Here is a 12,940-nt window from a genome sequence, read left to right as displayed (position 1 = left end):
TAGTCCAAGAGCAGGAAAAACCATGACACGGGAGCCATAGCCCTGGGATAGAAGGAAAAGAAACTGAATAATACATCAGTCCATGCATCCTTCCACCAACTCATCTATCCTTCCATCCATGCATTCATCTATCCATCCATACATTCATCCATCTCTCCTTCCTTCCTTCCTTCCATCCATCCACTTACCCTTTCATCCATCCATCCATCCATCCATCCATCCATCCATCCATCCCTCTGCCCATCCACCCATCCACCCACCCATTCACCCATCCATCCACCCACCCATCCACCCATCCATCCATCCATCCATCCATCCATCCATCCATCCATCCTTCCCTCCGCCCATCCACCCATCCACCCACCCATCCACCCATCCATCCATCCATTCAGCCATCCTTCCGCCCATCCACCCACCCACCCACCCAACCCACCCACCCAACCACCCACCCGCCCACCCATCCGCCCACCCCTCCACCCACCCACCCCTCCACCCACCCACCCATCCACCCATCCAACCATTCAGCCATCCCTCCACCCATCCACCCACCCAGCCACCCATCCACCCATCCATCCATCCATCCATTCAGCCATCCCTCCACCCATCCACCCATCCACCCATCCACCCCTCCACCCACCCACCCATCCACCCATCCAACCATTCAGCCATCCCTCCACCCATCCACCCCTCCACCCACCCACCCATCCACCCATCCAACCATTCAGCCATCCCTCCACCCATCCACCCACCCAGCCACCCATCCACCCATCCATCCATCCATCCATTCAGCCATCCCTCCACCCATCCACCCATCCACCCCTCCACCCCTCCACCCACCCACCCATCCACCCATCCAACCATTCAGCCATCCCTCCACCCATCCACCCACCCACCCACCCATCCACCCCTCCACCCATCCAACCATGCCAGCATCACTGTGCAACAATATGCATGGAATATTGCCAACCAAGGAGGCTCACTGGAGCCTTGGCATGCAGTTGCTATTGGCCCTTGGTGACACACTCTCCTTGTGGCTAACCTTTAGTCTCCAGCTCTTTCTGGAGGCTCATGATAATATCTTTAGCTTTCACCCCAGCTTGGAGGTTGGAAGTAATCAGGCATGTCCCAAAGCCCCTGTCATAAACCACATCACTAAATGGTCAAATGACCAAAGCCCCCAGGCAAACAAAGACAGGACAGGACATGGTATGGCCTGAAAGTCACCTCCCAGGAGCCAGGAGCAAAGACCAGACCTCTTTTAAAAATCAGGTTAAGTGTTCACCACACAAAAACAAAGTGGAAAGGTGATACACTTTATGGGAAGTGGCTTGGAAGGAGATGTGAATGGGTTATAAAAAGCACGGCCAGGACAAGGACAGGGTTCTCTCAGGAGATCACCTTGGTAGCCCTAAGAGCTATGCCCAGGGCTTTTTGAAGGAAATTGAGGGGATACTGGCCTCCGGGTGCAGAGCTGTCTCCCCCACATCCAGCCACATTGTGGGGGTGGCGAGTGGTCAAATGTGGTTATAGGACTTTCCTTGGGAGAGATCACATGAAGCTCCTGTGGGGTCCCAAGTAGAACGGAACTCTCGTGGGCCTAGGGGCAAAGCTGAGCCCCACACCCAGCTTTCGGCATCCAGCAGGAGGCCGTCCTTGCGTCTCACTCCGTCGAGATCAGTTTAATCTCCTGCGTCCCCTCACCTGAGTGTCCTGTCTGGAATGTACAAAGAAAACACGGTGTTTCCTGGAGCTGGATGTTTTTTCATAGAGTGGCCCCCTGCATGGCTTGTCCCGCTTGGGAGACATTGCAGAAGTGTCTTCCTGCCTTGGTGACTTCTCTTTGCTTTCTCAACAAGAAGAGTAAGAAATCGGATGTTGTAGAGATCAGATCAAAGGCTTGAGAACTGGAAACAAAGATCCAGAAGCGAGATACAGAAGTGTCCCTCCCTTTGAGAGACATGACGTCCCTGTACTTCTCACCAGTGTGCTGGGCTTCCCGTTTCTCTTTAGGGTAGTTGTGGTGTCGTTCAGGACAGAGGGTAAGGTACCAGGCTACAAGGAGCTAAACCAGGAGGGAGCATGGCCTGCAGAGCAAACTGTGCGGGGATAGGCCATCCGGAAAGGTCCAGTGGCAAGAGACAGTTGGGGGAGGCTCAGGGTGCTGGCCTCATCATGAGGTCTCCAACAAGTAAGGCAGGGCCCAGTCCTGAGACACCAGTGGGAATGCGAGTGACCAGTCGCCTCAACCAGGATCCAGTGTCAGAGCACTGCCACTCCTTGTCCTCTCCATCCGCCCATCCATCGTTCCTTCCTTCCTCCCTCCCTTCCTCCCTTCCTTTCTTCTTCCCATCTACCTATCCATCCTTCCATCCACCCTCTACCCATCCTTCCATCCATCCGTCCATCCATCCATCCATCTATCCATCCCTCCATGTGTCCTTCCTTCCTTCCCTTCCTTCCATGCATCCAACCATCCATCCATCCATCCCTCCATGTATCCTTCCTTCCTTCCCTTCCTTCCATGCATCCAACCATCCATCCATCCATCCCTCCATGTATCCTTCCTTCCTTCCTCCCTTCCTTCAATCATATCCTTCTATCTATCCTTCCTTCCTTCCTTGCTTCCTTCCTTTCTTCCATCCATCCACACATCCCTCCATGCATACATACATACATACATCCTACCGTGTACCATTCCTTCCTTCCATCCATCCATCCATCCATCCATCCATCCATCCTTCTATCCAACCATCCCTCCATGTGCCCTTCCTTCCTTCCCTTCCTTCCATGCATCCAAGCATCTATCCATCCATCTATCCATCCATCCATCCATCCCTCCCTCCCTCCCTCCATGTATCCTTCCTTCCTTCCTTCCTCCCTTCCTTCCATCATATCCTTCTATCCTTCCTTCCTTCCTTCCTTGCTTCCTTCCTTTCTTCCATCCATCCACACATCCCTCCATGCATACATACATACATACATCCTACCGTGTACCATTCCTTCCTTCCATCCATCCATCCATCCAACCATCCCTCCATGTGCCCTTCCTTCCTTCCATGCATCCAAGCATCTATCCATCCATCTATCCATCCATCTATCCATCCCTCCCTCCATGTATCCTTCCTTCCTTCCTTCCTCCCTTCCTTCCATCATATCCTTCTATCCTTCCTTCCTTCCATCCATCCATCCATCCATCCATCCACCCATCCCTCCATGCATACATACATACATCCTTGCATGTACCCTTATTTCCTTCCTTCCTTCCTTCCTTCCTTCCTTCCTTCCTTCCATGCATCTAACCATCTATCCATCCATCCATCTATCCATCCATCCATCCCTCCCTCCCTCCATGTATCCTTCTTTCCTTCCTTCTTTCCTTCCTTCCTTCCTTCCATCCATCAATCCATCCATCTATCCATCCCTCCATGCATCCATCCATCCATCCATCCGTCCATCTATCCTTCCTTCCTGCCTTCCTTCCATCATATCCTTCTATCTATCCTTCCTTCCTTCCTTCCATCCATCCATGCATGCATACATACATACATCCTTGCATGTACCCTTCCTTCCTTGTTTGCTTCCTTCCTTCCATCCATCCATCTGTCTGTCTTTCCAGCCACTTACCTATTGTTTTTATATTTCTACCCTCCCGACTTTAATAGAAGCATACTCATCACCAATATTCTCAAACATTTTTCTTCACTCATCTCGCATTTCGACCGACAGAATTGCCACGTCGGACAACTTCTCTTGACCTGATGACCATCACCCTCTCTTGAGGTTTAATTAACGTCACCTCAGTGGTCCCATCCCTATGGCACACAGCAGTGTTTTGTCGTTTACTGTTTTACAATATCGCGTGGCAGGGTCCACATTCGATTGGCCACTGCGCGGGGGCACGTTTGTATCGCCTCCCCCCGGAGATGCAGTCAGGACACATTAGGGAACGTCCGTTGTGTTTGGCACAGCAGCTCCGTTGCCATCACACGTCAGTGGCCCAGCCTTGTGGGACTCGAGACGCCCCACATTCAGGTGGGGCTTCCGCAGGGCGTGTGGCTCCCCAGCGTGGGGAGGGAAGGTGGGGGTGGTTCACTTCCTGCTTTTCTCCGGCTGCATATCAGCGTATCAGTCAGGAGGCATAGCATGGCCTCCGTGACAAGACTAACTTCAGGATTCCAGGAACATGCAGGGCCGGAAGGGGTGTTGGCCACCCTGTCCCCCTTCCCTCCTTCCACCCAGAGGGGCTCAGCAGCCGCTGCGGCCAGGTCTCTCCATGAACCGGCCAGTCTCAGAAGTCACTGCACGACCCTGCCATCCTGGGCAAGGCGCTCGTGCCCCAAGGGACAAGGGCAGTAGATGTGCTGCTGAGCGAAGGCACCCAGGAGCACCATCGTCTCCCTGGAGCACTTGTGCACGGCAGCGTGGGACCCTCCTCAGGCTGAAAAGGTCTACGTTTACCGGGGAAATGTGTCTGCACCCACAGCACCGTGCACAGTTGACAAGCCAAACAACAGCCTGCCTGCAGGACGGATCTTTCCCGTCTGACCCGACGTGGACCCCGCCCTGCTTCGTCCCCCAAGCCCACGGCTGGGTCCAGGAACAGACCCCCAAGGGCGAACGCGGGCGAGACTCCAACCCATAAACGCTGAGTACCTGCCCGCAGATGGTCAGCCAAATGACTGTCATCTCCGGGACTGTGTTCAGAGGGCGTCACTGAAATAGTACAACAAAAGTCATAGACAGTGACTCAGTGCACGAAACTCCACAGAAACTGTTCATGTGATGCATCGGGGTTTCGTAAATGTTCTGTGAGATCGTCACTGATGCATTGCCCATTTTGGGGAACCCTTGATGTCCAAGATACATTAACAGTGGAAACAGGAGACCGCCTCACCTGACCCTGGTTCCCCCCCCCCCAAAAAAAGTCAGCTCGCTTATGTAAAAATGCGTATTTCGGGGGGCGCCTGAGTGGCTCAGTTGGTTAAGCCTCCTACTTCGGCTCAGGTCACGATCTCAAAGTTCGAGCCCCGCATCGGGCTCTGTGCTGACAGCTCAGAACCTGTAGCCTGCTTTGAATTCTGTGTCTCTCTCACTCTCACTGCCCCACCCCCGCTCAAGGTCAGTCTCTCTCTCTCTCTCTCTCTCTCTCTCTCTCTCTCTCAAAAATAAATAAACATTAAAAAAATGTTTTTAAACGGGTGTTTTTCTTCACTGAGGCGAAATCCACATAAAATTCACCACTTTAAACTGCACAATTCAATGGCAGTTAGCACATGCACATTTCTTTTTGATTTTTTTTTGATATTTTTATTTATTTTTGAGAGACAGACGCAGAGCACAAGTCGGGGAGGGACAGAGACAGAGGGAGACACAGAATCCGAAGCAGGCTCCAGGCTCAGAGCTGTGAGCACAGAGCCCAATGCGGGGGTCAAACCCATGAACCGTGAGATCATGACCTGAGCCAAAGTCAGACGCTCAACTGACTGAGCCCCCCAGGTGCCCAGCACGTGCACATTTAGACCACCACCTGTGTTCAGTTCCAGAACATTCTCAACTCCCCGAAGGAGACCCCATCCCCATTAGCAATGCTTCTGCACTCCCCATCCCCAGCACCTGACAATTTTATTCCATGGACTTGTCCTTGAGCGGGCAAGGGATACAAATGAAGTCACACCCTCCACAGCCCTGGGGGTCTGCCTCCTCCCTGAGCGTCGTGTTTTCAAGGTCCACCCACGTGTTAGCGGGTGTCTGACCTCAACTCCTTTTTCACAGCTGTGTCGTATTCCCCCGTCAGCCACCCCAAGGAAAGATGACGTGCTATTTTCACTTAGCAAGAGAGCAAGGGGGCTTTCTCCCGATTTGTGAACTGGGTTTGTTTCCAGAAAACGTACTGGGAGCAGGTGTGAACGGACAGCTTCCACCTGCATACGTCTAGCTAGCACGTGTCCGAGTGCCTGGGGGACAGAGGCCCCATCTCTCAAGATGTAGAAACCTGTGGGACCCAGCTTGGGCTATGCCACTGTCGTCAGGATTCAGGGATGATTCGCTGCCTGTAAGAAAGGAAACAGTGTCACCTTAGCCATGGGCAGTGGAAGGTTTATGGGGGTGGGGGTGGGGATCCACGTAGTGTATGTTCTTTCCCTCGGGTCCTGTTGTGGTCTGTTCCCTGCAGACAGACTTTCTCTGCTCTCCGTGAATCATACGAGCAAAGACGCGAGCCCTCGACCTGTCAGCTCATGAGGCCATCCGTCTGTGATGGTTCACTGTGTGTGTCCAGTTGGCCACGGCCGCGGTGCCCAGGTATGTGGCCAAATACCTTTCTGGATGTTTCTGTGAAAGTATTTTCTGAGTGACATACACAGTAGAATCAGTGGGTTTTGGAGTGGAGGATATTGTCAGGCTTCATGTTGGTGAGCCCCCTCCATTCAGGTGAAGGACTTAAGAGTATAGAACTTGAACTCTCCCTCCGCACCTCCCCCCCCAAGCAAAAGGGCATTCAGCCTGTGGAACAGGCTTAAGGCTCATCATATCCATCCATCCATCCATCATCTATCCATCCATTCATCATATCCATCCAACCATCCAACCATCCATCCATCCATCCATCCATCCATCCATCATCTATCCATCCATTCATCATATCCATCCATCCAACCATCCATCCATCCATCCATCCACCCACCTATCCATCCATCCATCCATCCATCCATCCATCCATCCATCATCTATCCATCCATTCATCATATCCATCCATCCATCCAACCATCCATCCATCCATCCATCCACCCACCTATCCACCCATCCATCCATCCATCCATCCATCCATCATCTATCCATCCATTCATCATATCCATCCATCCAACCATCCATCCATCCATCCATCCATCCATCCATCCATCCATCGTCTATCCATCCATTCATCATACCCATCCAACCATCCAACCATCCATCCATCCATCCATCATCTATCCATCCATCCATCCATCCATCATATCTTTTTATCTATCTGTCTATCATCCATCCATCCATCCATCCATCCATGCATCTGTGCATCCTTCCATCCACTTACCAATCTATGCCAGTAGTTCACAACCAAGACCAGTTCTGCCCCCAGGGGACATCTTTCCTTGTCTCCTGGGAGACATTTCTGGTGGTCACACTGAGGAGGAGATCCTACTAGCATCTGGTGGGTGGAGACTAGAGACGCTGCCCCACACCCTGTATTGCAGAGGACGCCCCACATTGGAGAATGACCCACCCACATGTCACTAGGGCCGAGGCTGAGAAACTCTGCCCTAGAAGAAGGAGTCTGTCCACAATGTCCCTCTTGATTCCATCTCTGGCTGACCCCCTTGACCGCACTCTTTTGGGGACGTTATGTGGTCCTTGTGTACGTTGATGATAACATATGTGTGCATTGTATATTCACCTGACATTTCTACATTATCATTTCTCTGTTTATCCTTTTACCCCTATATGCCTCCAGACTTTGCCTTTCCCTGGTGGATTTAGTATTGGATGACATCTCACTTTTTCTCTTACCACCTTCAGCATCGCTCGGGAAGGCAGTCGGAGGAACACAAATACTATTTCGCTTTTAATTTGTTTGTTTTTAAAGAATGCTTTGTGCCATCCTTCACACTCCTGATTTTCCCCTGATGACTTTTCTCTAAGAACCACCCCAAATGGGAGTCTGATCTCTGGCAGACCTGCTGATGGCATCAGGGCACATACTGTACTCAGACATGTGACTCAAGCTGTGCCAATGAGATGCAAGTCCGGAATCTGAGCCTGAAGTCTGAGCCTGAAGCTCAGGATGGATGGATGATGGATGGACGGATGGATGATAGGTGCATAGACAGATGAATAGACTGATTTCTACACACACAGATACGAAAGGAAAGAAAGGAAAGAAAGGAAAGAAAGGAAAGAAAGAAAGAAAGAAAGAAGAAAGAAAGAAAAGAAACATGGACAAGTAGATGATTAATAGATAGACATAACGTACCCACACCCAAACATAGACAGATGAGGCTCTGCGCAGTTTCCAAGCTCTGGAAAATAGGGGAGCCTGAGGAGCAGGGGAGAAGGGCCCCTCACCCTGAGCAGGTCTATCTTTACTGTGACAACAGGACATCAGACAAGGGGCGGCCTCACACCGACCCCAGAGGAAAACCCCAAACCGCATGGGCGTTGTTTCTTTCTGTGGGTGGACCCACAACCGTCAGCTACCTCAGGATCAACCCGTTCACCACTGCAAAAGCTAGCAGAGATCGGACGGTGGGGGGGGGACTCTGGGGAGGCCCCACGGCCCCCTCCGCTGCAGGTGAGCCCCACTTTGAGAGCTGAGAGCTTCTGGAAGTCACAGGGAAGGAGTGGGGTGGGGGGACAGGTGTCCCCATTCCCAGTACCCCTAACATGTTAGTGCTTCTGTGCCTCGGGACACTTTCTCAGACCCATCTTGTTTCTGGTGACTTTTGGGCAGTTGTGAGGCGTGTTGGTCAGGGAGCTTGTGGGATGTGACTGGGTTCACAGTTTGTTTGTGCTAATCTCTAATCGCCAATCTCATGGTTAGAGAGGAGTTGTGGGTTTGGGGGAGAAAGAGCACAGATGTGACACTGTAGTCATGTCATATCCAGGGTGCCTGCGCTCAGCCTGACTCACCCCTGTGCACGCCGACCTTGGCCACCTGCCCTGTAAAGTTATAACATCCCCCCCTTTGGATTCTCTGCTCTTGGAAGCAGCCCAGACTCGGGGAGGGGGGCAGTTACGTGAGCAGAAACGTTTATCTTAGTATATCATCACCCCACCCAGGCCCACTGCACCCCAGTTCTGTCTGTATTCTGCTGTCCACCTGGCCCACCAAGAAAGGCCTTTGCTTATCAGCTATAGCAATAGTCCAAGCATAAGGGCTAGGTCGGGACAGGTGTGGTGGGAGGGGAGAGCCCTCCATGCCCAGCCGTGTCCTCCTATGTCCCATATTGCCTGGAATTTCACATTAGAGATTCATTCCTTTGGCGTTGATGACGTACTTCCGAAAGCCTTAATTAATGACCATATTAACAAGAGGTAATCTTATGAACACTATGTCCATCCAAGGTAAGAATAGACCCAAGATGAAAGGCCAAGGGTTGACCTGAGTACTTGGGTCCTCCCTTCACTTCTTGGTGGGTTCACTGAGCTGATGATGCACCCAGGCGTTTCTGGCCCAGGATGCCCTACCTAGTCTTGTCCCTCTTGCAGTCTTGGGGTGACTCTGGCCCTCCCCAGGCCCCTGTCTATCCTCCCGTCCAGAACGTGTGCATTCCCCAGACCAGGTGGGTCCGCAGGAATGGCGATGGGGCGGACCCTCGAGGCGTCCCGTCTGTGAAGCATGTTACACATGTTGACGTTTTCCCCCCAGCAATCTCGGCGAGGCTCCCTTCTGCCTTTCTCCCCACTGCCTTGTCTTTTAGAGCACGACCAGGTCCCCGGCCTCCCTCTTCTGGACGGCCACCACTGTAGGACACGTGCGTCTGATTGTCTCCAGCTCTGGGGAGCGAGCCAGGTCTGGGGAGCGAGCCAGGCGTGCCCGGGGCGGGTCACAACGGCCGGCCACCCACCAGGTTATCATTGAGTTGCACCTCCGAGCCCTGGTGTTTGCCTGGCGTATGTGTGCACGTTGTGTGCCTGTGCACCTATGGGTGTGACCTTCACGTGTTTGCCTTGGGGAACAGAGGCCCGGTTTTGAGTTTGATATCCCGACAGGACAGCACAAATATATAAATAAAATGTCATGGTACAAGTCTCCTAGCAAATTAATATTCCTATCTGTATATGTAGTTAAAATATCAGATATACAACCTTATACGATACACATCATATGTATATATACATAAGTGTTGTATATAGGTTGTATATCATCTAATGCTGTATACAACAATATATCGCATATATCACATATACTTACATATATATTTATGTGTACAACATAAAATGTATGATGATAAGTAAATATATAATAGTTATATGATATGATTGTATAATAAACATTATATATTATATAATCATATATAACATTGTAATGTAATGTAATATAACATAAGGTAATAACGTAATTATTACATATAGTAATTATATGTAATACAATATACAATATACGATAGGTATACAAGAGGTTATATACAATATAACATTGTATGTAATAATATTATAGATTATATATAATTTTATATAAATATATACATCATAATTATATATAACATATATAATGATTATGTGATGATGTCATATAATAATTATACATAATGTTGCATATAACATATTATATTATTATATGCAACATTGTACGTTATGTAATGTTGTATATCTTCTGCTTTTAAATATATAAACAATTATAATTAGTTTAATATATTATATATTATTTTGTATGTTTTAATATGTTATTTATACAAAAATCATATCATTTTTTTCTGTATTTAAAAAATGATCTTGTCTCTTTGTATCATGTGTATACATAACGGACCATCGTTCGGCCTGGAAGACCGGGGCCATCCCGCCGTGTGCAGGAACACAGCTGGACCTCGAGGGGGTGATGCCGTGTGCAACACGTCACACAGAGGAAGTCACGTTCTGCACACTCACACTTGCACGTGGATCTCAAGTGCTCAGATCATGGAAGCAGAGGGCAGACGCGGCTTCCAGGGGCTGGAGGTCGGGAGACGCAGAGACGTTGGTCCAGGAGCACGAGTTTTCTGCTCTACGACGAGTCGGTTCTGGGGTATCTTCTAGATCGGCGATGGCACCTGACGATATTGTGGTGATTTGTGACCACCACACGGGAAGAGTCACACACCCAGGGATTTACAATGGGGGAGCTTGGGGGGCTCCTGGGTGTGTCTGACTCTTGATCTCCATTCAGACATTGATCTCGCGGTTCGTGGGTTCGAGCCCCGCGTCGGGCTCTGTGCCGACAGCTGGGAGACTGGATCCTCCTTCGGATTCTGTGTCTCCCCCTCTCTCTCTGCCCCTCCCCCACTCACACTCTCTCTCTTCTGTCTCTCAAAAATAAATAAATATTAAAATAAAAAAGAAATGCCTTTCCAGTGGGGGCACCTCGGTAGCTCAGTCACTTAAGCATCCGACTTCAGTTCAGGTCATGAACTCACCACCGCGGGTTCCCTGGGCTCTGAGGTGACTCCCTCCCATCTTCCACCTGCTCCCTCTGCTCTCATCCCACGCTCAGGGGAGAGTCCTTCTGGAGACCAGACTCTCAGATCCAGGCAGGGCAGGGCCACTGAGATCCAGGAGGGGCAGGACCCCTGAGATCCAAGAGGGGCAGGGCCACTGAGATCCAGGCAGGGCAGGGCCACTGAGACCCAGGGGGTTAGGGCTGCTGAGATCCAGGCAGGGCAGGGTTGTGCCCCCTCCTGAGGCTCCAAGGGAGGGTCCTTCCTGCCTCTCCCAGCTTCTGGGGCTCCAGGCACCCCTGGGCTTGTGGCCACATCCCTCCCCACTGAGACCTGCGGACCTGCCTTTGACAAATGACCTTCCCACCGATTAACCACAGACGCACAGCAAGTGCCCAGAGCTGTGAGCACAGCAATCGCTGTTATTATGGAGATCGCTCCCCCTCTTCTTGCCCCAACACACCCCACCCTGAGGCTGACTCTCAGGGTGACCCCGGGGGGGGGGGGGAACAGCCTCATTGATTCATGTGCCTCCCGGTGAATCAAATGCACATAAGAAGCCAAAGCATTCCGGAAGGCACACAATTCTAAGGGGACACACAGCAATTCTGCCTAGTGTTTGTCCCCAGCACATCCTCTGGGTCCCCTTGTGCCCCAGCCTCAGCCCCTGTGTTGTGACAGAAGCCAGGCCTGACCTCAGCGGCCTGCACCCAGCCCCACTGTCCCGCCGTGGTCTGCCATCCATGGCCACTGGAGGTTGCCACAAAAGCCTGGACACAGACCTGATGCCTGGTGTGGTGGCAGCCGCTGTGCACCATGAGGCAACAGAGGCGAGAATGCTGATTTACTAAGACAGGTGCTGGGAAATCATTAAAAACCCAGGTGCCCTTGCTGACGTCATGAAGCTGAAGCTGTCAACCCCGCCCTGGAGGGCTTGTCTCTAGAGTTCTTCCTAAGTAAAGAAAAAATAACCATAATAGTCCCCGGATTTAGGCCATTCTTTTTCATGACTTGCTGTTAGAAGCCTTCGTCACGAGTCAGTTATGTGAAGAGACAGGCACGCTTCTCCAGCCTCTCACTGAGTCCTCCCTCTGGATGCAAAGACCCCGTCTCAATGGCCCAGGAGGTGGGGTCCCTCGCCTCCAGTTAGCATCTGAGACACATTACGCATCTGGGACAATCTCGCCTTTCAGAAAGCACTTTGGGGTGTCTGCTTGTCCTGGGGACGCGTCAGGACAACGCGTTCCTGCCTTTTTTTTTCTGGGTGCTAGTGATTGAGCCATATGACCAAGGTGATCGCCCCCTTAGGAGGTCCAAGTGCCCTGCTGGGGCTCGCGGTGCCCCCACAAGAAGGGAACGCCGCTGGGGTCCCTCAAGTGTCACCCTGGCCTCTCCGTCCTTCTCTGGGGGCCTTGGGAGGGTGGCCGTCCACATGCCAGGAAGCTGATGTCCATGCCAGCCCTTAAAGGGTGCAGGAGAAAACACAGCCCAGTTTCCCAGGGCCAGAGTGGTTATTTCCATCCTGTTCTCCCTGCGGGACCTCCAGATTCCTCCCCACTCACTCAGGATCGGCCCCCAGCTCCCCAAGGGCACAGGGACATCCGGTCCCTCTGGCCTCCTCACAGCCAGCCCCGAACAACCTAGCCGCAGGGACCCAGTTGGCCTGTGCCCACTTCTCCTCCCCGTTTGACGTTTCTGGGGTCTGGGACAAATTCTGGACCCCAGGAGGGATATGAGTGCAACTTCTCCCTCATATGGCCAGCTCACGGCCAGCC

Source organism: Felis catus, chromosome X (assembly GCF_018350175.1).
Source record: "Felis catus isolate Fca126 chromosome X, F.catus_Fca126_mat1.0, whole genome shotgun sequence".
Taxonomy (NCBI): Eukaryota; Metazoa; Chordata; class Mammalia; order Carnivora; family Felidae; genus Felis; species Felis catus.
This window is presented reverse-complemented; position numbering follows the sequence as displayed.